The 25,831-nt window shown below is 38.0% G+C and overlaps 1 protein-coding gene across 1 annotated transcript in view; it reads right to left on the reverse strand.

The window, feature by feature from the left end:
- Window positions 1-22,212: 22,212 nt before the first annotated feature.
- LOC127422230 (proton-coupled amino acid transporter 4-like) overlaps window positions 22,213-25,831 on the reverse strand; it is a 37,483-nt gene continuing 33,864 nt past the window's right edge. The window contains exon 12 of the mRNA XM_051665578.1: window positions 22,213-22,601. The gene's annotated coding sequence lies outside the window, so the exon portion shown is untranslated. The remainder of the gene's footprint in view (window positions 22,602-25,831) is intronic.

Raw genomic sequence — 25,831 nt, forward strand, 5'->3', positions numbered from 1 at the left:
AGCTTTCTTTTGTTTTGTTTTCTATTCTTTTTCTTTTCTTATTCTAAGGAGACTGCAATTAGTGACAATAAAACCAAAATAACCGCACAAAAATACTACAAATCTGTTGTTTTGTGTTTTCATTACTCATTAACCTCCAAATACCTTTCTCAGTCTGAAATGTAAAGAAGTGTGGAGGTGTGTGTGTTGGGCACTGTCGGCTAATTACAGAACACTGGTGATGATGTAAACAACTACATCTATTAGAAAGCTGTAATATATGAGTGTGCAGGTGTGTCAGGGTCATGCACTAACACACTCTCTTAGGAGTGTGACAATGGCAGAATTGTGCAGATATTGTAAAGCGCTAATAACCACTAAGAACAACCTAGCAACCTCACAGCAATGCACTAACAACCACTTAGAGCACAATAGCAACCACATAGCAACACACCAACAACCACAAAGAGCACCCTCGCAACCACACAACAACACACCAACAGCCACGAGGAGCTCCCTCGCAACCGCACTAAAACACACCAACAGCCAGGAAGAGCATCATCGCAACCATACTAAAACACACCAAAAGCCACAAAGAGCACCCTCACAACCGCACAACAAAACACTAACTGCCATGAAGAGCACCCTCACAACCGCACAACAACACACCAACTGCCATGAAGAGCACCCTCGCAACTGCACAACACACCAACAGCATTGAAGAGCTCCCTCATGACAGCACAACACAACAACCACTAAGAGCACACTCGTAACCACACAACAACACACCAACAGCCACAAAGAACACCCTCGCAACCACACAACACACCAACAGCCACGAAGAGCTCCCTCGCAACAGCACAACACACCGACAGCCACGAAGAGCACCCTCACAACTGCACAACACACCAACAACCACTAAGAGCACACTCGCAACAGCACAACACACCAACAGCCATGAAGAGCACCCTCGCAACTGCACAACATACCAACAGCCATGAAGAGCTCCCTCGGGACAGCACAGCACAACACAACAACAACCACTAAGAGCACACTCGCAACCACACAACAACACACCAATAACCACTAAGAGCACCCTCACAACCGCACAACACACCAACAACCACTAAGAGCACCCTCGCAACTGCACAACACACCAACAGCCACTAAGAACACCCTCGCAACTGCATAACACACCAACAACCACTAAGAGCACACTCGCAACAGCACAACAAACCAACAGCCACGAAGAGCACCCTCGCAACCCCACAACAACACACCAACAACCACTAAGAGCACCCTCACAACCGCACAACACACCAACAGCCACAGAGCACCCTCGCACCCTTGCAACCTCACTACAACACACCAACAGCCTCAAAGAGCACCCTCACAACCACACAACACACCAACAACCACAAAGAGCACCCTCGCAACTGCACAACAACACACCAACAGCCACTAAGAGCACCCTCACAACCACACAACACACCAACAGCCACTAAGAGCACCCTCGCAACCGCACAACCGCACAACACACCAACAACCACTAAGAGCACCCTTGCAACCGCACAACAACACACCAATAGCAAATAAGAGCACCCTCGCAACCGCACAACACACCAACAGCCACTAAGAGCACCCTCACAACAACACATCAACAACCACTAAGAACACCCTCGCAACTGCACAACAACACACCAATAACCACTAAGAACACCCTCACAACCGCACACCAACAGCCACTAAGAGCACCCTCGCAACCACACACCAACAGACACTAAGAGCACCCTTGCAACCGCACAACAACACACCAATAGCCACTAAGAGCACGCTTGCAACCACACAACAACACACAAACAGCCATGAAGAGCACCCTCACAACTGCACAACAACACTCCAACAACCACTAAGAATACCCTCGCAACCGCACACCAACAACCACTAAGAGCATTCTAGCATCATGGCAGTGAGTTCACAGGCAAGCAACACTCAGATTTTCATAAAAATGTGAAAAATCTAGTGTACGCACCCTGTTTTGTGCTATTTTCTTCAAACACAGCTAAGCTGCAAATGTTTTGGCAATGTGGATGAACAATATTTATTTTTGTCATGCCAATTATGCTTAATGTTTCATCTGAATCTGAAACTGCAAGAGAAGTTTGCATTTAACATATGGTCAAAATAGAGAGCACTGTGTTTGTGAAATAAAAGATGATTTAGAGCATACCTATGATCAAAATTACATTATAGGGCGGACGAGGAAAATTACCAATCATTTTTCCAAGCAACTGTATCACAGTAATCAGTGAATAATTGTGTTTGACACAGCAAGAGCGGTTTGCCATTATGAAACTCCTGGTGTGTGTGTATTGGAGTTAGTGGCCTGTTTTGGTATCTCACACCCCACAGTTTTGTACTTAATTGAATATGTTTAATATTTGAGCTCAGAAGGTTCCACTAGTCTGAAATATATTGATATTAATGTCATGGAACACATTAATTACTTCAACAGAGGTGTGGTGTGTGTGTATGACTTTGAAGTGGACTGTTTTAATTAATTTGCTTAATTATATTTCAAAGCTTCTAATGAAGTAAGGCAGATTAGCATACAAAATAAATCCATCACTGTAAGCAGTGACAGCTCCACTCACACACAGTGATATTAAAAGTTGGGCGTCCTCTCTCGTCTCAATTACGACCTCCTGCGTGTGTTCTTTGTAATTAGCTTTTATCTGAAAGGACACCCTGGCGTCTGCAGTCACCCGTTGCTGCAGATACTGTCACAAAGAGTCTACGAACATTCGCATGCCCATCGAGACGCACAGAGCAATGTGTGTCCTCATCTTCACCATTCTAGATGTAGACTTCCTGTACTTCATTCGCTTCTGTCTCTTAATTCTCCTACAGAAATGCACCTTGGTAAATTGTTGCAGTTATTGATCCTAGAATAAAACTGTGTTTACTCTGTATTAGCCAACTCCAGTGTCAGAAATTGACGGGGCAATATCTGTACACTGGATTTGAATTTCAGGGGCATTTTTGGCCTAGGCCTATAATAGAATATTAGAAATATATCAGATGTTGTAAATAAAACACAGAGGAATTCATTACATTTTGAATTTAGGGGGCATTTGTCACTTTCAATGACAAATTTGCCAACAGTCAAAAAAAATAAAAATGCATTGTGGGTTATAATGGTGAAATACCCATAAGCCTTTGCGCTTGAATAAGTATGTGTACATTGGCAGTGCATTGGAGCTACAGAAATGTAAAAAAAAAAAAAAAAAAAAACACATACAAAATTATTTATTCAGACTTAATTGAAGTCTTGGTTTAATTAGTGTTGTTGTTTTGTAAGCAGTAGTTGTGTTTTGATTGAAGTCGCTATTATGGTGATTAGTTATCTCTTGAGCTGGCACCTTGGACCTTCTTTATTATTATATTATGCTCTTCCAGCCAGTCAATATGTGTTTAAGTATAACATAAGTTATTGCACTGTGCTACTTGGAAGACAAAACCTAAGGTCAGCCTGAACGTCTGATCCTACCTTGCAAATGGCACTATATATGTGGCAATAGTGATGCATTACACATAAAAGCAAAAACAGTAAAGGATATTTCAGCAAAATGATATCAGCAAATTGAGTGTTTGTTTTTTTTGATGAAGTTACAGCATAACTCAAGTTGTTATCAAGACACAGATATCAACTCTCGGCATACAAACTGCAACAATGGTGACAATTAACAAACATACTTTTATGTAAATCAGTAAGAGCTGAACATTAAAATCCAAGTAACTTAGACTACAACAAAAGCAACGTCAAAATAAACCAGTAAATAGTAAAAAATCAAAGTAATTCCTTCATGCCGCAGTGCATGCTGGGAACATAGCTGTTAATTTCAATAACAGTAGATAGTATGTAATTTGACAGCTTTATGCTTCTAAATTACAGTTGTATACTGTAGCTGTAAAAACAGTATCTAGCTGTTAATTTCAGCAACAACAAGACACAAGGCAACCCTGCTGCCAGTTCTTTGCTGTTTTTTGACGAGAAAATCTTTAAGAGTGTAGGCAGAATGTTCCTGCTGCTTTTTGCCATACAATGAGAATTAATGGGGACTGGGGGCTGTCGAGCTCCAAATGTGACAAAAAATAACCATAAAAGTAGTCAGTTTGGCTCGTACACCATATTCCAAGTCTTCTGAAGCCATACGATAACTTTGTGTGAGAAACAGATCTAAATCTCGAAAATCTTGCCCTCTGCCGTAGCTCCCAAATCTCATTTGCATTTCTGTATATTCAAACATCTCATAATCAGTTACGATATATACACAGGGGCGTAGATTCCGGAGGGGGGTGGTTTGAGGTAACCCCCTACTAATCACAACAAGCAAGTTCAACCCACCGATTATTTATACCATGATCAATGGAAACACTGGCAACCCCCCACCCCCCATTTCATACAAATAAATTATAATACTTTTATGTGGCTATGGGAAAAGTTTTAAAAACAGACAGCCATGACGTTAAAGTCTAATTGCACTCCAATTTGTAAATTGCTAAACAGTGTCTCGGTTTAATCATAAATGTTTCATAATATGCTTCATATCATCAAATTATTAATTGCCATTAAATACTTACCGACTTGTTAAATACAAGCCGGATCCATTAATATTTTAGGAGACTCTGCAATGGCTTCAAGCCACAACACGTTGTACAAAGCGTCTAGATGGCCTGATCTGTATTTTAGATTTTAGATTTTGCAGGTGGTGAAAGGAATGCAGTGGAGAACAGGTGCAGCACAGTTGTTTAGCTTTAGGTTGTTGGGTATTTTACTTTGATATGTTTTATACATACGGAACAGTATAGATATGGATTTGGACTTCATTGATGCATCGTAGCAGTGCAGCAGGACTACTGGGGGATAAGGACGGTTGTAGTTGAGCGTTGTTTGCTGTTTTGTTCGTACAACGACTCTCCGCTGAATGCTAACGACTGGTCCCGCCACAGAAGATGAAACACAAACACTATAACAACAGAGAGCGGCTTACTGAGATAAATAACCGCTGTACAGCTGCTCTTGGAATTCATTGACAAATAAACAAAAAGTCATAACCGAAGTCATAAAGTGGTCAGATCAAATCAATCAATTAATTAATTAAAATAAATTATTTTAAACAATGCAATATAACTTAAAACAATGTATGTTTGTTGTGTCAGGTTTTGCTACCAACCTCATGATCCCATATGAGGAAAACAACTTCATAAAGGGCTAATTAATGTCTTAATTCACATGCAAAAATGCCAAATGTTCAGGGTTACAGTTAGACTCTAGTAATTATAACTAGCAAAAAAGACAAAGTTTGATGTTAGCATAACAAAGGCTTGTTTTGGAAGTTGAAAAATGTTTTTAAAAATGTAAAGATTGAAGGTTGTAAAGGCCTTATGTGCTTTGAATATTTTGAGCTCTAAACAGCGTCATTGGCGTAGAATTGGGGGGAACGGGGGGGGGGGGGGGAGTCACATGAAGGGAGTAATTTGTGAAGGGTGTGATTTGTCCCCCCAATCATGCATCTGTCCTTGTTTATATATTTGTTATCAACCTTTAAAATAATTTAGTATGAGATACACTGCAATTGCGAGTCTGTCATAATCAGACTAAAAACGTTGTATCACCCAACTAATGACGTGCAATCCCCCTCTAGCAGCGGTGTCACGTGGTACCTCTTACTTTTCTCAGTGCTGGCCAGGATGGGCCAATCACAGTCGTTTATTATTACTGCCCCCTGCAGAAATATCTTTGTGTCTCACAAGACACAGTCACTTGCTGACAACATGTGCGACTTGGGTCTGTAGGTCTGTTACCTATTGTATGAATTTATCAAACATGAAATATATCACGAGTCATATGTGGAGTCAGTGAATATGTTAAAGGTGTCCATAGAAATGAACAGTTGTTCTTTGTCAGGGTGAGAAAAGCAGACAGGCATTTCAGATGAGCAGGTAAGAATTGTAATTTTCTGAAAGGGTTCATTTTTTTCTGAAACATTAACCATAATGCTTTTTCTGAATGTTTGGTACGATACACAGTGCGTAACTATTTAAAGGTATGCAATTTGAACTGTTATTATGCACAGTGCTCAAACCAAATCTACGCCATTGTACAATATTAAGAGTTTGGTAATGTAGCATTACATGTCGAACTGTAATACGTTGGGTTAGGGGTTTAGAACAAAACAATTTGTTGACGACACTGATAAAAAAACCTGCCATGATGTGTTGCGAGTGCTGTTTTTATCCTTTGCAGGGCGAAAATCACAAATCAGATTGCTTTAAAAAGTAATAGCATACATTTATTCTGTAGCACAAACAGTGCACTACAAATAACATGTCAAAATGTCATACTTAGAGTTAGGGGTTTAGAACACATTGCTAACCCAAAGTATGAGCAATAGTGTAATAATGGTTCTCAGAAATCTCATTCACGCCTGTTTTTCATTTAAACATGCTGCGTCGAGATGCATTTCGAATTATAATGTCAATGGCGATTAGTCATGAGTCATTTGAAAACCAATTATGGTTGTTGCCATTGATGTATAACCTGCCATGCTGTTTCATTGTGACCCATTTTCACCTGTTTTATTGTCTACCAGGCAAAAAAAAAAAAAAACAATTATGTAATTGCTTAAAGTAATTCTACACATTTACTCCGTAATACAATAATACTTAAGAGTTAAGGGTTTAGAACACATCCCTAAATCTTAAAGTCATAGGCGTCATTTATAGGTGGGATGGGTAGAACATGTCCCTACCACTTTTTGCTTTTGCCAATTTTGTCCTAACTACTTTTTGAAATAGCTTTCTAAGTAAGTGTCTAGTGCATAAGAAACATCTCCAGTTGAGCAGGAGTTTCCATTTCTTTCAAGTGTGTTATAATAAGTGGCAATCTAGCACTGGAGTTTGTTATTTTTATTGTTATAATGAGTGCCCTTTGCAGCTGTTATCAGTGGCGATGAGTGACAGCGGGCGGCGATGTTCTCTCATGCATCCTGATGCGACTACTCGCTCCGTTGTTGCGCAGCTCGCGCTCCTTTCCAGTTAAAACACAGAGCAAATTGCAAAAAGACATGTCCCCGCTCATAATATACAGTACATCCACTGACATACAGACGCAATATTCGTTTATTAAAATAAATAGTTATATGAGGGTGGATTAGAACCCAAAACTCCTTGTACTAGAGGTGAAAAGTTTACCAAAATCCCAGTACTGATAGTGTTAGATATACGGATCAACTTATCAAATACATTTTTGTGAAATATTTATTGGAGTGATTGATTTGGTCATCAAAAATGAATATTTACCAAAACAGTAAAAGATTATTTTACATTATTGGCACATAACTTAGTTAATATTCATTTCGTGACATCACCACCCCCCATAAAAAAACAGTCCCCAGTACTTTTTAAAACAAAGTGACGCCCCTGCTTAACTTGCCTTAGCAAACACCACTAATTAACTTAATTTAAGAACGATGCAAGTCAATTGGAAGCCCCATTTAAATAGCTAGGTAAACTTGTGTGTAGGTGTATTCCCCAAATGCACTCATTTCCAGAGCGATTCCCTCATTAGAGAGATGTTTGCTAATGAGCACACTTGACGAGTTCTCATCAGCGAAGCAACAGCCAATGGCTCTCTGCTCATCGCATGAATAACGTCACAATACGGCCCACTCACTGACCCGCTGAGTGAATGAGAATGAATGAGAAAGAGGGCAAATTGAGTTGTGTAACCGAATCCTCAGCTTGAGTGACTTTATCAAATTTAGTGCAGTGCAGTGTTTGTGTGTGTGTATTTGATACCAACACTCTAGTCAACATAAGGTCACACTCTCAGGAAGTGATGTATTGTAACGGTGGCTGACTGTTCTCAGGTTTACGTGGTTGCGTCTGTGTTGTATTGAAGTACTTTGACACAGTTGATTCTCTATTTTATGCATTTTCAAATATGTGTGTTTCTTTTCAAATTGTATAGTGCTAATCAGTCATTTTAAATGGAATTTCTAGTGACAATTTAGTGACTTTTTATGCTAAAACTGAAAGAATAAATGAAAATTCTGTCATCATTTACCTCCCGTCATGTCCTTTTAAACTGTTTGATTGTGATAGATTTTAACTAGTGCTGTCAGTCGATCATTTTTTTTAATCGCGATTAATCGCATAATTTATAATTGCTGACATTTTACTCTATATATACACACTTGTTTCCTTATTAAGAAAGAAAACAAAACAATACAATATGTAACAATTATCGTGATTAAGAACAATTAACAAATGAAAAATTAATTAATTGCATGCGTTAACGCGTTAACTTTGACAGCTCTAATTTTAATACTTGCATTATATAACCAACTACATTTACAAGCTTGTTAGAGCGTGAACAAATTGCACAGCAGCTCAACTATTAGAGTGTTGTGGTGCAACTTGTGATGCAAACTTGACCAGGGTACGAGTCCTAAAGAGCACGCAAGTCAACACGTGAGCCGGAAGTGTTTTCCTTCTTACATTTGCTTTTTATGACACTATTAGTAAGGTTTAGGTTGAAGGTTTAGTGTAGGGAGGTTGGTTCTGTTGATTTAAAGCTCACTAGAGCATGAACCTTAAAAATCTCGATGAAGTTCGAAGAATATTTAACTCGCTTTTAGCGCCACACAGTGGACATTTCACCAAGGAACTTTCGCGATACGTGTAAGGAACCACGTAATATCATTTTGCATAATTTTCATGAGATCAGACTAGGGATGTAAACGGTTAACCGATTGACCAGCATTAATATTACTGACTAATACTATTGGTTAAAAATTAACCGAGAGGTTAAATAAAGAAACAACAGAGAGGTAATTTGATGGGATAATCACATAGGGCATGTTATGTACACATGAGGATGCTGTTAACAAGTAAACCACTGTCTTCCTCTCAGTCTGATAGACAAGAAAATATGAAGTGTGCGGCACGCTGTGGGACCATTTAATCCGTGAAGACATGTTCTGATGCAAATAGGAGTTTAGTAGTAGCACAAGTACAATGTGGTACCATTTAAAAAACAAACATCTGCAAACCTCGACATCTAAGAGCATATATTTACAGCCCTAGTTGCATGGGAGACAGGAGTGTGATGCGCAGCGGGACGTCAGTGCTTTTGGAGTGGGTTTCAGTCACCGCGCTTATCGTCAACCAGCGGCGTACCATACTGACCCCTGCCCATTTTTCTAAACAAAAAACTATTAGGATTACTACCACACCTGGAGTCGCAAGTTCGAATCCAGGGCGTGCTGAGCGACTCCAGTTAGGCTTCCTAAGCAACCAATTGGCCCGGTTGCTAGAGAGGGTAGAGTCACGTTGGGTTAACCTCCTCGTGGTCGCTATAATGTGGTTCTCGCTCTCGGTGGTGCGCATGGTGAGTTGTGCAGGAGGCAACTGAGATTCGTCCTCCGCCATCCGGATTGAGGCGAGTCACAACGCCACCATGAGGGCTTAGAGCGCATTGGGAATTGAGGGGAGACTGTTTTTATTCTTCCATTATACTGTTAAAGTTATCACCTCGTAGGTTAATTTGGCGTGCAAGTGATCTATTCAAAATTTGTTTGTTACGAAATATAGGAATAAAAAATAAGGTTGTTTGTTCAACTGTTGATGTAATAACTATTGCTAAATATGCACATCTGTTTTGTGAGCCTGTTTTGTTTCAGCCAGTATAGAGCTTTGTCATGTCTGTTTGATCACTTTGGTTAGATACATGGTTTATCGGTTAACCGGTTAATAACCGTTTAAAACTCGCGGTTAGTCGGTTAAAAGAATTTGCCAAAATCTGCATAGATCCCTAGATCAGACTGAATATTCTGCCAAACCTCTCCTTGTGTCCCACAGAACAGAGAAAGTCCTACATGTTTTAAACAATATGACAAAATTTTCATTTTTGGGTGAACTATCCCTTTAACAGTGATATACTAAAGTAAACATACAGGCTTGCCCGCATTTTCTACTACTTCCCAACAGGATCATTAACCTTAGGCTCCGAAAAGAAACCAGTTATCTTTACTGGTTTCTGGAATGTATGAGTAAGAGAGAAATATATAGACAGAGAGGGAGGATAACTGAAGGCAAAGCAGTCAATCATTTAGCTGTCTGAAACTGTACCATCCAGCTGGCATCTTTCTCTCTCTGTGTGTCTCTCTCTCACACACACAGTGTCACAAGGGTTCAGTAAGCCATCTGCCAAGACACTGGACTGATAAAGACACATCATCCAAACAAGCATTACATCTCTCTCTGTCTGTCTCTCCCCAGTACACACAAACAAGGACAAACGATTGCCATTTTTTCAACTAAACATGGGTGACAGTTTACGTAAAATGTGTGATTATGTCTCCAAATTGTTAGTAACGATTTTCCTTAGCAGTGTTTCCATATAGAATGAAAAATTGGCAAGCCAGCAGAATGTGGCTTTGACGAGTTCATGTATTTGATAGACTGCTACGGCTATTCATGCTATTTTTTCTGCAGTTTAATGACATTCCACATGACTAATGAAAAACAAGACTCGAAATGGGGTTGAAAATGCAGTTTCTGCAATATAAACTATATTAGTTTATTTACTGCTGTGAAGTCGATTAACTGGAAAACCAATACATGAAAGATGACTAAATCTCAAAATGCAGTTTTTAAGACAGATGTAGAGCTTAGTATGGCTAGACTATGTCGATAATCCTCTTCGACTGTGTATTATGCAGTCCGGTCTGACACGGTTCCTAACTGGCTGCGGATTTATTTGATGATTCGAGAAATTTCATTGCGTGTGGGTACCTGATCTTAAAGAATTAGATATCTGGTAAGGCATTTCCTAAATCTGTGTTCATGCTGTTCCTTTGTGCTGTTCCTGCCTTTACGCTACTTTTTTTGATGGTATCGTTAATAATTATTGCTTATAGGGACAGTTAACAAAAAAATTTAAATTCTATCATCATTTGCTCACCCTCATGTTGTTCCAAACTCCTAACTTACTTTCTTCTGTGGAACACAAAAGGAGATGTTATGCAAAATGACAGGCTTAGGAGAAACATCTGAGAAAGTAAATACTTCAATGAACAGCCTAATCTCATTAATATTCATAGCTATTAATTTAAACGCAAATTTTTACACATTTGTATAGACTTGGAATAAATATAGCGCATATAAATATATATTTTTTTTCACATATTCACTACTGATATAGATAGAGAGATATATATATATATATATATATTTACATTTATGCATTTGGCAGACGCTTTTATCCAAAGCAACTTACAGTGTACTTATTACAGGGACAATCCCCCTGGAGCAACCTGGAGTTAAGTGCCTTGCTCAAGGACACAATGGTGGTGGCTGTGGGGATTGAACCAACAACCTTCTACTAACCAATTCAATGCTTTAGTCCACTGCCACCACCACTCCAGTGGTGATATATATATATATATATATATATATATATATATATATATACAAATTAATGTACAGTGACAAATTTAGTTACAATTTTATATATATTGACGATCAATCGTCAATCGATTAAAAATTTGTATCGAATTAATTACATGGTATAACAATCAATTAATCGAATTAATCAAAATTAATTGCATACATAAATATTTGCTTAGAAAGCTTAGAAGAATTCATTATATAATGATTAAATAATTATTAAGTTATATTAAAAATATAAATAAAATGTATATATTATAAAAACAAAAACACAGATAATTAAAGTGCATTACAATATTTTGGCACACAAGTAAAGCATTAAAAAATACATTACAAAAAGTGGCTTTAGAATGCAATATATTGTTTATTTCCATAACATTGAACTATAGATCCTATCATTGGATCTACAGTTCACAGCAATCCATTTTGCAACTGAATTCATCAATCAGTCCGAGATTTATTATAAGGGCTTGTCTAAGGACGCGTCAATGTACACCTGTGTCAGACGGACAATTTTGGACTGACTGGTTGCGTTGCTTCAAAAACATACCATTTTTGGTATGGCCCTACAAAAAAGCTGTGTTTGAACCACTGATACACACACTGTATATATATATATATATATATATATATATATATATATATATATATATATATATATATATATATAGAACTGGATTGCTCATGACGTCATATCAGTGAAGCCACTGTGCCGCCATATTGCTATTCCCAAACATTCCAATATTCCTATTGACTTAATAGGAAATCATCTCATTTCAGCGAGTAAACATTAGTCATTCAATCACCAATTTTATATCTGAAATGTTCATGTACATCCCTACAACGCAAACATCCTACACATGTAATTCTTTATTTATTTAAAGTCTGGAATTTTTCCTGTTTCTTGAAAGCCCGAGAGAGTTATGTGTATCTACTGTATATAAAATAGGATCCACCTCTAACAAACTTCATCAGCGAACAGATCAGCTGAATGTGAACATGTTCACTGAAACTTAGGTAAGATACAAACAGACATTTTCAGACTTATTTACCGTGATCATCTAAGTGTTTTTTCAGAGTTACTTGTTTTATGTTTTTATCAAAAAGTGCCTTGTTCTCGCGGTCATTTGAATAAGACCGTGCGCTCTCTCTCCCTCACGCGCAGCGGATACTGGAGTGTAAATCTCTGCATAGTATATGCATTTACAAACATTTACATCAGTGTCTACAAAATCAGATAAACAGAAATTCCATTGGATAGAAATGCTGAAAATCTCAGTCTCTTTCATTTAAAAGCATGGATAAAATCACCGTGGTCCACATGTCTCTCTGAAATGTTCAGCGATGCTTTAATTACCAGCTGGTTGGAGCCCTAAAGCCCCTCGATAAGGTCGACTGAAAACGGCTGAAACTCAGTTACGCTTAATACAGAACTTTGGCTCACACCAGAGGCGTAGCAGCACATCACAGCAAATGCACTGGATTTTAAACTCAAAAAAGCACTCATTAGTTCCTACGTCCCTACACGGCCTCAGTCCCGGGGTATACTGTGGATGTAATTTATTCCCAAAAGGTACTAAAATCAGAGGCAATGTGCTCCCAAAACCAGGACAAAACATATGGTAAACATACGCTCGACTCACGTTTTTAAATAAGGGCCTCATGGATCAGTTAAGGACATCGGACAGGTTGAACACAGTACATTTAAGTGAAAACTAAAAGACACAAAGGGATTTTTTTGCAAATATTAAATATGAAGACATGGTTCTTGGTGCAAACAGTTTGTTGAGTGGCTCATGCCTTGAGGGACTCATCTGTTGCTGTAACTAAGTTGTAAGTTGGTGCATACCTTAGCATGCATTGTGTATTCTTAGCGATTGCTGGTAACTGCCATGATAAACATGATTTGTGTACTTCATTGTGTACGTCACTTTGTTAAGAAAAGCATCAGCTAAAAACAACTGATCATATACTAAATTTGGAGTAGTTGACATTGCTTTTATTGCAATTGTTTGTGGACTTCACTCAAAATTCCCCTCAAGAAAAATATATTGAATATATTGAAATGAATATATATTTCATTTTTATTACTCTGCTTTGTAGAGTTCTTGGTTATGTTTATATTAAATATCAACTTTTTCTCGTTTTTCTCCAAAAATTCCTTAGGTGAAATAAAAATAGAAGCAAATGAGACAATTGTTGATATACAGGAAGAGTGTAGAGATAATGCATTAATATGTATAGTATAGCTCAGATTATTTGACGAGAAGTGTTCTTATTGAAATTAAGACTTTTGATCGCAGACTTTGTTATTTTGGCAAATCTGAGCAGTACCATGTCGCTACCATTGGGGTGTGGGGGGGTCAGATGATCATTACTATATATGTTGCAAGCAAAAACAGACCACAAGTACCATGACATTTTTGACCATTTGCTACACATGGTCATTTTGGGGGGGGGGGGGGGGGGTGATTTGGCTGGAGGACATGTGTGGTGTGGTGTCCCACTGCCTCCTGTTGTCAAAACGATCCCATTTCTCTCAACTGAGTCTGATAAAAGTAAGTCTTTCTAGACGTGTTTGTATCTTGCGCTGTAACTCGTGCCATGAACCATGCATCGGGAGACACAAATTTAAATGTGCAAGAAAAATCTCGTTAAACCGGCGAGTATGTCAGCTCTTCCTCCGATCTCCCGTAGTGAGCTAATTTCAGGTCAGGAAAAAAGATGCAGGTTTAGCAAAGTTGTTTGCTGAAATTAGACCCAACGAAATTCTAGAGAGTGCTGCTAGTGGCTATTTCATGTAAGATGGAGTGTTGGTTCATAAATGGTTGCCATCTAATGACAGTGCCATGGGCGAACCAGTGTTTCAGATGGTAATACCAGCTGACTTGCATAACTTGGTATTACAAACCGCTCATGGTGATGTAACCGGACATTTAGGGTTTAAGAAAACCTATGATGGAGTGATGCGCTATTTTGACCTCGCTTGATGAGAGATGTGGCTAGTTTTCTTAAAACATGTCATCACTGTCAACTGGCAAACCTAATCAGGTCATAGCTCCTGTACCATTATATCCTGTTCCCACCATGAGCCAGAGACAGTCTAAAGCCTAAAGTATACTTCACCTGTCCGCATTCCACGACAGTCCGTGTGACGTAATTTTCGTCATCAGGAGTGTCTGTGGATGTCAGCGCAGTGTCCAAACGCGCATGCGCAAGGTTGGCTGTTGAGATAGAAGAGTCCACTAGGTGGCAATACGCACAGTTGGGCTGTACAGTCAAGCAGTAGTCGAAGAACATATCCTTTTCCATCGTTTTGTTGTTGTTCTCGCTTCCTCTAATGGCAGATCCTCAGTTTTTCTTTATCCTTCAGAGCGGATGTCCTGTAAATGACACGACTCGGTGCTGCCCTCTAACGTCTGGTAGCATATAACAAAGCAATTGTACTGCGCATGTGTCAACTCGTTCATTCGAGCTCATCCGCGTGAGGTATACTTTCAAAGCTGTGCGTGAGACGGAACCGAATGCGCAAACTGAAGTATACCTGGGCCTTTAGACGGGTTCCACATACCTTTTGACTGTCATGTGTCAGGGCAACATGTTATCCAGCTGCGTATCCGTTACGATCCATTAACACCAAGTCAGTTGTAAAAGCGTTAACCCAATTCATTTCAATCTTTGGTATTCCAAGAACTATCCAAAGTGATAGGGGGTCTAATTTCACATCTAAAATGTTCGCTCAAATATTGCAGCAGTTGTGCGTTAATCATCAGAAGAGTAGCGAATGTCATCCACAAAGTCAAGGAGTCCTCGAGCATATTCACCAAACCCTGAAGCAGTTATTGCAGGCGTATTGCACTGAGCTCAGTGGCGGATTTAGGCATGGGCTACATGGGCAGTTGCCCAGGGCGGCATTTGGGGGGGGGGTTTGGGGGGTGGCACGAAGCACCCACACAGACCCCCCCCCCCCACCACCACCACCTCAAAAAGTTGACACAGCTCTTTCATGTAAATCTATTGAAACTTTATTACAGTCATGCGTCCAGGTTGGAAGCTGTTGTCCAAGATGCTGAGGTGAAGTCGGTTGCGCTGGTCACAGGAAATGCCTCTTCCTCGCATATGGTGGCAGCTTGCGCTGAGGAGGGGAATGCTCCTGATGACCAGCCTCGGCTTCGTAATTCAGAAAAAATTGGCACAGTTGGAAAATATGTTCGGACATTTGTCAAAGGTAAACCATGTTTTGAATGTCTCAATGAAATTTAAAACATACCAACTGAATGATCCAATAACTGAAAGAGAAGCATTGGCATTTCAACATTTGTACGTATATGTGGGTGGAGGTTCGGTTCCTGTGGTGGTGCTTTCTGATCACAATCCACTCACATTTTTACATTCTTTTTAAAAGAATGTAGCCCAAATCAATGTCTTATTCACTGGGCTTTGTTCTTGCAGCTGTATAGTTTAGAGATCTGTCATATTTGAGGACAGGACAATGTTATGGCGGATGCGTTGTCCTGTTCCCCGACTGAGTGATGTGGCTGGCTTGTTCACTTCTCTCTCCTCTTGCACTCCTATGTCCTCTTCATTCAGTATTTTTGTAGGTGCCAGAAATTGATGGAGGATGGGGTCTATGGATTTGCAAGCTGTTAGAGCAGATGATGTTGATGGCAGCTGGTTAAAAAAAAACATGTTCCACTCACTGTTAGAAGTCCTCCATTTGAATTGATAAGTAGCCGTTTTGGACAAATTAAATTATTTTTTTTAAATATATAAATTAAATATGTATGTTTTTGTATATGTCCTGTGTTTACAGAGTCCCTCTTTGAGGGGCCTCTGTTTTAAGGGGGGAGGTGTTAAGGCCCTAGGTGTTAGTGCCGTTTTGTCCACCAGATGGCACTGTCTCTCTCTCTCTCTCTGTTTATAGGGTGGATCTGCTTTTGGTGTTTTTGCTGAATTTATTATGTTATTTGTTTTTGTTTAATCAATAAACATTTATATTTTGTTAAACTGTATTCACGTGTGGCCTCTTCTTCATGTTACTCTGCCTTGAGCCGGGTGGTTTGTAACACATCTTACAGTGAGTGGCTGGCGCCCGGCTTTTTCTGCTTTTCATTTGCAAAAGGTTGTGAATTTCTCAACTTTTGACGATCTCGGCTGCTATCAACGCTTGCTCCACTGTCAATCTCACAATGCACCTTGCGAGCATTGCACTTGAAAACCATAGGAATGACTTGAAAACGCCCGTTTGGCTCCGCTCAAACCTCACCCCCAAAGATTGCATCTTAGTATCGGCCCTGTTCCCTTGTATATAGAATGCCAAAAGTAGTATGTCAATTCAGTAGTATGTCTGAATCTTCAGTATTCATAAAACAGCAGGTATAAAAATACCTGAATGATCAACAACATCTGCTGAGATTCTAGTGTGCATCCACTGGACACATTGGCTGCATCTGAAAGTTGGAAAATGCTGCTTTCAGAGGCTGTATACAAAGGCAAGGTAAAAATAGGGCGGCTTGGTCTCATGAACATTACATGACCTTGGCAACATTTCTGCAAAAATGAACTTACGTGCTATATTACACGTTTGGCTGCAGTTTCTCAGCTAAATGTCCAGCGGGGGGTGCCAAAAGCGAGTGAAATAGTGTTGTAATCAGACGTGGTTATTAAGGTGAACATTCGATGGACGTTTTACAGGAGTAAAACGTACCTCCCTAACCTAAACTTTAACCCAAACCTAACCAATTGTGCTCTAAAATCAAGTGAAAGGTAGACAAAACACACATCCTTACCCTTTACCAATGCCTTAACCTAACCGATAGTGTCCAAAAACAAAATGAGAGATCAAAAGCACCATGTCATCTTGTGTCAAGCCATGGTCCTACGAGTCCAAAGTCCAACACTTTATCAGGTGTGCTACTAAGGAAGCTAATCACATTGGAATGTGTGTGTAAATGTAGGCGAGTCTGTAATACAGGCTTTTAAATGTATAGTTTTCAAATGTTGCGTTATAGTAAAAGTGTTTCGATATCATAACATAGCAGTGTGTGAGCAATAGTGGAAAAAATAAGTGTTTTATAAAGTCATATTCAGATGTTATAATTGTGATGTGTGAAAGTGCATAAAATGCAAAGTTGTTGTTGCGCCTCCAGTGTTAATTTCACCAGGAAACTGCGATGAAATGTAGAACTCAGCATGTAAAAGTCAGTTTGCAAAAATGTAGTTTTAGTAACATTCATTCTGTGAGATTAGGCTGCAGCACGCTGCCTTTCAAACCAAAACATTCATACCAAAACACTGTACAAAATCACTGAACTGACTGGGCAGCAAGGCAGCTGGCTTACCTTTCGAAGGCAGCCTTTATCTCCCATAATCCCATAAAAAATGGCAGAGAACCATGAGTCGGGCGGCTCTTTTCAACTGTGTGCTATACCAAGAAGGTTTTTCCTTGTGGTTAAATTGTACTTGTTTAACAAAACCAGATTCCATTTTCCCAGTTGTTGTCATATATTCGGGATAATGGGAAATGCCCACGTTCCCGGATTATGTATGTCCGGGAATGTATTCACACTACTCCCCTGCATATCTCCAGAACATATTTTATTAACGGCCGAGAAGTACGTTCTTCATACAGTACGTACTTTGACAGTACATGAATTAGGACGTAGCTAAGTATAGATATGTCAAAACAACGGGGGAAAAAAAGAAATTAACTTCTCAGGCTGCACCTATAAATACACATCACGTTGCGAGCATTCCCTGTGAATTATACACACTCTTAAAGTGAGTCCTACTGCTCTCATTTGAATGATAGATGTTAAGTTTCCTGAACGTCTAAAATAGATTTCTGAAACAGAGCTGCTGGTGGTGGTGGTGGTGGGTTGGGGGGGTGTGCTGTTTCAGAAATCATTTCCAAAAGAACAGGCGAGTTCTTTCTTACTCCATCTCTCGCGCTCTCTGATCTGCGCTATATTTAGCTAGAAGTCTATTTCTGTCCTCACGTGCCAGACAGACTACCCTCACGCACTCCTTGCCGCCCCCACACTCGTGCAAAGTCTCCCCCCCAATTCTTTCATTCTCCCTCTCCGCCTTGCTCTCTCTCGCCCGCACTCCATCTCCCTCTATTTTTCAGCTTCTAATTTGCTCCATCTCTCTCTGAACCAAGCATTTTGCCTCTTGCTTTTTCATATTCAAACTCTCTCTCTCTCTTCGGCTCGTGCGCCAGTTGTCAGGTGTCCAGCTTTCTGCAGAAGAGAGCACGCATGAGGAGAATACAAACAAGGCCCAACTAATGAGCCAAAAGCAGAGAGAGTTGTTTGGACTCACGACGAAAGCTCTTTCCAGATCTAATTAATTAAAAATAGGACTGTCCAGACCGAAGGTGAAGGGACAGATCTGTATTTCTATTAAAAGCAATATTAAATCACTGTGGCAATGAGCTGACACCTTTCAATCTAATGACAGTGGCGATTGTAGATGACCATTTTGATATCAACAACAGGCATTTCATTAGTGCGCATTGATTTTCTTTATCTTCTTTAATGTTGTTTATTCAAACGTTTATTTTAATAAACCATATTGCATGTTTAAAGGAATATTCTGGATTCAATACAAGTTAAGCTCAATTGACAGCATTTGTGGCATAATGTTGATTTCCACAAATATTATTTAGACTCTTCCCTCCTTTTAAAAAAAACAAACAAAAAAAAAAAAAAACCAAAAAACAAGGTTACAAAGAGGCACTTACAATGGAAGTAAATTGGGCCAATTTTTGCTGGGTTTAACCTTGTGCGACCCCACGTCCACATGCATGGAAGTTGTATTTTGGCATTGCTATAGGCAACGCATCATTTCATTTCATTTTAACCGACTGATCTCAGTTCAGGAGGCTCTGTGCTGTCAGTAAAGGATTTAAGTTTCAAAGCACCGAGTCACGTGACAAAACAACATGGCGGCGATCGCAGAGGAGTTTGTGTTTGGCTGAAACGCCAACAAAACTACATCTGGTAAGAAAGCTAATTAAGTTTTTACATTGAAACCTGTTTGAGTTTCTAGTTTCATCCGATATGCCATTTTTAACATTTGAGCGATTTATTGCTAAACGGCACGGTGTTAAACACAATGACCACATTCATGGACTGTATGCTCAGTTTCAGTTAAAATATCTTATATTCACTGTGTATTATCACATTGAGAATCAATGATGCATTCAAAAACTGGAAAATGTTGATTTCAGAGGCTTTATATGGAGTTAGGATGAAAATAAGGTGCATTTCAAACTGTTCTGAGACCAGTGCAGATAGACAGCACAGTGGAGGTTAAGTCATTCACTAAATAGGGAGCAAGGGAGCATCCTATAGCTCTCTATGCAGCCAAGTGCATTGAATCCAAACTTCCTATTTAAAGTTCATTTTCAGGCTGCAGATGATGTTTGTACAACTCAACATGTTTGGCAGATATGGGACAATGGTAATTAGTACATAAATGCAGAATTTTTAATGTATTCTTATAGTTTATCATGGCTGGCAGTGATTGGATCATGCTGGCCATTACTTTGAATCAGAATTAATTATGCTAATTACTGATGTAATGTCTGTAACATCTCAAAAACATGAATGGTGGAATGATTGAAAAAAAAAAAACTGACTTTCTAAAGGTTGGTATTATTTAAAAATTGCACAATTTAGTCCCGCTGTCCACATATGTGGACTTCTTTTTTTTTTTAGGTTTTTTTTTTAGTGGTTACTAGTTACAAATCAAAAAGGGGAATTGAAAATGCACACAGCAGTCACGCAGGGGTCTCAGTAGGTTAAAGGCAAAAAAGTGTTGTAAAATTACACAGAAAAGTTTAGTAGTTTTGAGAAACTGCAACCTCCTTTTGTCTGGGTCATTTTTGACCCGTATTGAAAGCCATTCAAAATGCATAAATCCTTGATTACTGTACAACAACAACAACAAGAAAACAAAAAACTTAATGAAAATCTTTTTTGTTGTGGTCCCAAAGTATATAAATATTGGGAAAAATTCTGAATATTAATTAACATAGTTTGTAAAGAATAAAAATAATAATAATAAAGGTTAAAATCTTAAATATTGGCAAAGGATCAATTTACATTTATTTCAAACACTTTGGACATTTTATATTATCTCAACTACATTACAACAATTTCTGATTTATTCTGCTCGTAGAAAATCAGTATATTTATATTTTAGAGTTACATATACATGCCTATTTCACAAATGACTCTCTATTGCCTTTTCTAGCATTTAAAAAGGGCCAAGTTTGCACATCCATTGCAACAAATCTATTCTTTACCACTAATTTCAAACAATTTGTTGCAGTGTTACAGAGGTTTGAGAAGGTGCTGCAACAGTTCTTTCTGCTATCTAATGTTGTAGATGAAAATAACATCCAATGGTCTTTTCACATTGGGGAAAGACCAATGTGAAAAGTGTTTCAGAGAAAAAGAATGCAATTTGTGTAAAATATGCAGTACCCAGTGGAAGCTAGAGAACAGTATGGGGCTAGGGGCCAAATTTGAGAAATGTGAAATATATTCTGGTCAAATTTGATTCATATATGTACAAAAAAACTATTTAATGCTCCATAACCTCCAAAACAATTCAAAATTGACCTGTTAAGACAGTGGAAGGAACAACTGGTTTTAAATGGTTATTTCACTTGTACAATTGTGTACAAAAATAAATGTTTTTATTTTTATTCTTTTTAGTTTGTTTTGACGGTCTTGACAAAGTCACAACATTTGGTTCCGGTACCAGAAACTATGCAGTATTTATAACGTATTCTTTACCTGTGCCAGGTCAAAAACTTCCCTAAGTCAACAGAGGGGTTAATGGAATATTCCGGGTTAAGCTCAACTGACAGCATTTGTGGCATAATGTTGATCACTACAAAAAAAAAAAAAAAAAAAAAAATCATTTTGACTCGTCCCTCCTTTTCTCAAAAAATAAATAAATAAATAAATAAATAAATAACAAAAAAAATCTAGGTTACAGTGAGGCACTTACAATGGAAGTGAATGGGGCCCATTTTTGGAAGGTTAAAAGTCAAAAATGTGAAGCTTATAATTATATAAAAGCACTTACATTAACTCTTCTGTTAAAACTCGTGTATTATTTGAGCTGTAAAGTTGTTTAAATTGTAATTTTTACAGTCGTTTTAGGGTTTGTTGATATTACATTATCATGGAAACAAAGTTGTAAAACTGGATATAACTTTACACAGGAAAGGTTAGTAAGTGATTTAATCACACTAAAATAATGTTAACATGCATATTGTTTATGTCTTGTGGCTATACTTTTGAAACAGCGAGTATTTTTTGCCCCTTTCACTTCCATTGTAAATGCCTCACTGTACCGCCGATTTTTGCTTTTTTTAAGAGGCAAGTCAAAATTAATTTTTGTGGTAATCAACATCATGCCACAAATGCTGCTGTTTGAGCTTAACTTGTACTTAAATAATACAGTTATGTACGCAAGAACATAAGCTGCACATTTCTGCTTTTAACTGTACATAATTCCTTCCACCACAGACTTATTTTTCCCCCAGCAGAACAGATTAATTATGACAAGTTTGAATCAGTGTGTTAGTTACTTAACAGTTCGATTGCTTTCAATATATATAATATTTAACTTTTTTATTTTATTTCAAAACTTATTTAACATTAGTTTTTCCTCAGTGAATATTGCACCACTGGAAAAATAAATAAATCCCAAATATCACAAGCCTCAGGAGAAGTAAAGATTAGTTTATTAATAAAAACTCTGAAGTTAGCAAGTATGTCTGTACATTCTTGAGGGTGCACATTCCAGTGTGCAGTATATTCTGCTGTTCGGTGTTATAAGCTGACGACATGTCATGCTATATGGTCCTGTCCTAGAGACCTGATTGAATGTAAGCCATTCCATCTGGAAATGGGGTGGAGCCATGGAAAGTACACAAGCCTGTACGGAGGAAATATTTCCCACGCATGCCATCACTCAGCGAACAATGTGCATACACACATACATACACACACAGCATACTCTCATACAAACACACCTTGGGGCACAGCAGTGTGTGTGTCTGTGGAATGAAATAAATTGAGCTATGAAAAAAAAAAAAAAAAGATTGAGTTCTTTTTCTCCCATCTAACATTGGTCAGACATTTTCTCTGTATATTAAAAGGAATAGTTAATGGAATTCTGTCATTGTTTACTCACCAGCATGTGGTTCCAGACCTTTAAAACTTTCTTTTTTTTTTTCTTTTTAAGTGGAACAAAAAATTTGATATTTTAAAGAATATTCTTGATAGAGATATATATAATTACACATACAATGATTTTCAGGGGCATTTTTAACTTTTACGAGGGCAGATGTTTTCCCCCCAACATTTTAAAACAAACGGTCTGATCAGTTTCTGTCAAATACATCAATTTAATCAACTCTTACAACATAAATAAATCAACAAACTCATATTTTATGCTGTAATATGTACAACTAGGACTATACTAGTACATTAACTATAGCAGATGTTACAAATAAAAACGATCTTATTATAAGTGGTCTTTGCCTGCTTTAAACAGCCATAACATTTTCTTATAAACAGCCATAACAAACTTGTAACATTCAATACATTACAAGTTATTTATAAAATAAGTCTCCAAATAAGATGCACAAACATTAAAGTTTATTGAAAAGAGTCAAGTAAGATATATATATATTTTTTTTTTTTATTCTTGGGTGCGTTTAATTTACACCCAAGAAGATTGGCTGTATGTGTGATCAACGCACATCTTTTTTTCTGATATATTTTAACCTTGTCGTTTACAAATGTTTTACATAATATCTCAATTTACATTGAATGTGTGTTATTTTGTGCATGTGTAATGTATAAAACTTCCAGCATGACTTGTAATATCTTATAACTAACGGTCAACCGATTTACTGGCCTCGCCGATATATCGGCCGATATTCTGACTTTCTTAATTATCGGCATCGGCCGATAAATTTTTCCGTTTAGCCGATTTTTTTCTTGAGGGCGCCAAAAATCGTCTGCTTGCATGTGAAGTGACAGACAAGTAAACGACCATTCACGGTTCGTTTGGTTGTTACGTGCTATCGTGTTACTACAATAATAGACCGGTGTGCAACACAGTGTCATTTAAACGACACGCATATCAGAGCCGCGGTAGATGCATTTGAGCTCATAACGTTAAAGTGCTCACCTGTTTCATTCTCCCTCTCTCTCCTCCACAGTTCCCTGTAACATTTAACTGCCTTGTCTAATGATAAAAAGGCAAATATCAAGAAAACTTGTATTATATACCATCTGCAAATATGCACATATCTCATTTAAACAGATGTAATTCACGAACCTCACGAAAATCCAGTGTATCCTGTCGAACACTCCTCTAATATCTTCTTCTGAAGCGCGTACTCTATCAGCCAGAATCAAAACTTGCTCGCACCGGATCCACAGGAGCACGTGAGTGCAACTTCAAGGCTGCGTCCGAAAACTGTCAAATACTGCCTCCGGAGGCTTTATACGGAGGTAGGATGAAAATAAGGTGCTTTTTAAACTGTTCGGAGACCAGTTTCATTAAGAGTTACATTCATTCAAAACAGCTGTATGTTAAGCCATTAACTGATTAGGCAGAAGTCAGCTGCCTACGTTTTCAGATGCAGCCCAAGGTAAAAGCGTCACGTGTGCTATGAGTAAATGTCTTATTCACTGTGCATTGTATGTACAACTGGTTTGATTCGGTATTTTTTTTTTTTTTTAGTAAATGCGATTGCTAATGTGGACATGCCATCCATGATTGCTGGACTACAGTGTGTACTGTCATTTCCTTCTTCCTAATATATTAACAATTTCTTCATGTGCAAATAAATTACTAAAATTTGATGACTAAACAGAAATCTGAAGAAACTGCTATCTACCATTTAAAATACAATATTTTTTAGTTTTGTGTGAAATTGAGTAAATGTAGTGCTATGATGTTTTTTAGCAAATTTATGTTTATGTTATTTACTATATTAAATTGTGTTATATATCGGCATTGGCCATTAAAAAAACCCATATCGGTCGACCACTACTTAACCACTTAAAAATATCTTATAGACGTTTATAAGACCTTACTAAAAGCAATTTACTTAAAGCATACCTATTATATACACTGATCAGACAACATTAAAACCACCTGCCTATTAGCGCTGCAACTAACAATTATTTTGATAATCGACTAATCTAACGATTATTCGACTATTCGGTCGATTATTGCAACGATTAATCATTAGCTCTTAACCGATTATTCAGCTTGTAACGACTTAAAAGGTGTCAATAAATGTGCATACTAATAATAAAGATGACAAAATCATCTTTTAGAAATACCTCTAAATGACATTCATTGAATTAAAGGAAAAAAAAATACTTTTTATTAAGTTCAATTCAGTAAAAAAAATTCACTGCAAAAAATCATATTGTAATCAAGTCTTTGTCTTGTTTTCCATTTAAAAATATATAAAAATCCTTAAAACAAGATACATTTACCTGAGAAACAACATATATTATATTTAGACTTGCTTTCAGAGAATATATCTTGAATGTAAGTGAATTTTGTATACAAGTGTATTTTTTCACTCGTTTATTCATCTGCCAGAGCAGTAAAGTCAAAATATACTTGTATTCAAGATCTATTCTCTGAAAGCAAGTCTAAATATATTATATGTTGCTTCAGGTAAATGTACTTTATTTTAAGGGATGTTTAGATATTTATATTGGAAAACAAACCCCCCAAAAAAACTAATCAAAAAAAGTATTTAGTTGCAGTGTAGATAATGGATGAAAGCTACCCTCTCACCTTTTTGTTCACTTCCATCCATCTTTAACTCTCAAAAAACAAACTCTCTCTTCTTAATAGAGCTGCGTATCGCTGATTTTCTTCACGATAAGATACACACCGCAACACATATCTATTATGATTCCCTTCGTGGCGCGCCATCATGTTATAATATAACTGAAGCAAGCGTGTGCGAGGGACGAGCGTGCCCACGCCAGTGTGTACATCAGCCGGGTAGAGTTTCAATCTCTCCCCCTTGATCGGGTCACTTCACGCGACTCATAGAAGCGGGGCTGATCGCACAGAGATATGCCGGTTTTGGAGTTTATAATTATTTATATGACCTGCTTCCTTGTTATTTGAACTTTAATAAAGGATGCATTAAAGATATAACGGCTAGGTGTTTCCTTTAAAGATGCTCTGATATGCAAGTTTTGCTTCAGTGGAACGGCAGCTCTGGCACCACTGTATTTCACCACGGGAGTGCTTCTGTGTT

The sequence above is a fragment of the Myxocyprinus asiaticus genome, chromosome 31 (genome assembly GCF_019703515.2).
Source record: "Myxocyprinus asiaticus isolate MX2 ecotype Aquarium Trade chromosome 31, UBuf_Myxa_2, whole genome shotgun sequence".
Lineage (NCBI taxonomy): Eukaryota > Metazoa > Chordata > Actinopteri > Cypriniformes > Catostomidae > Myxocyprinus > Myxocyprinus asiaticus.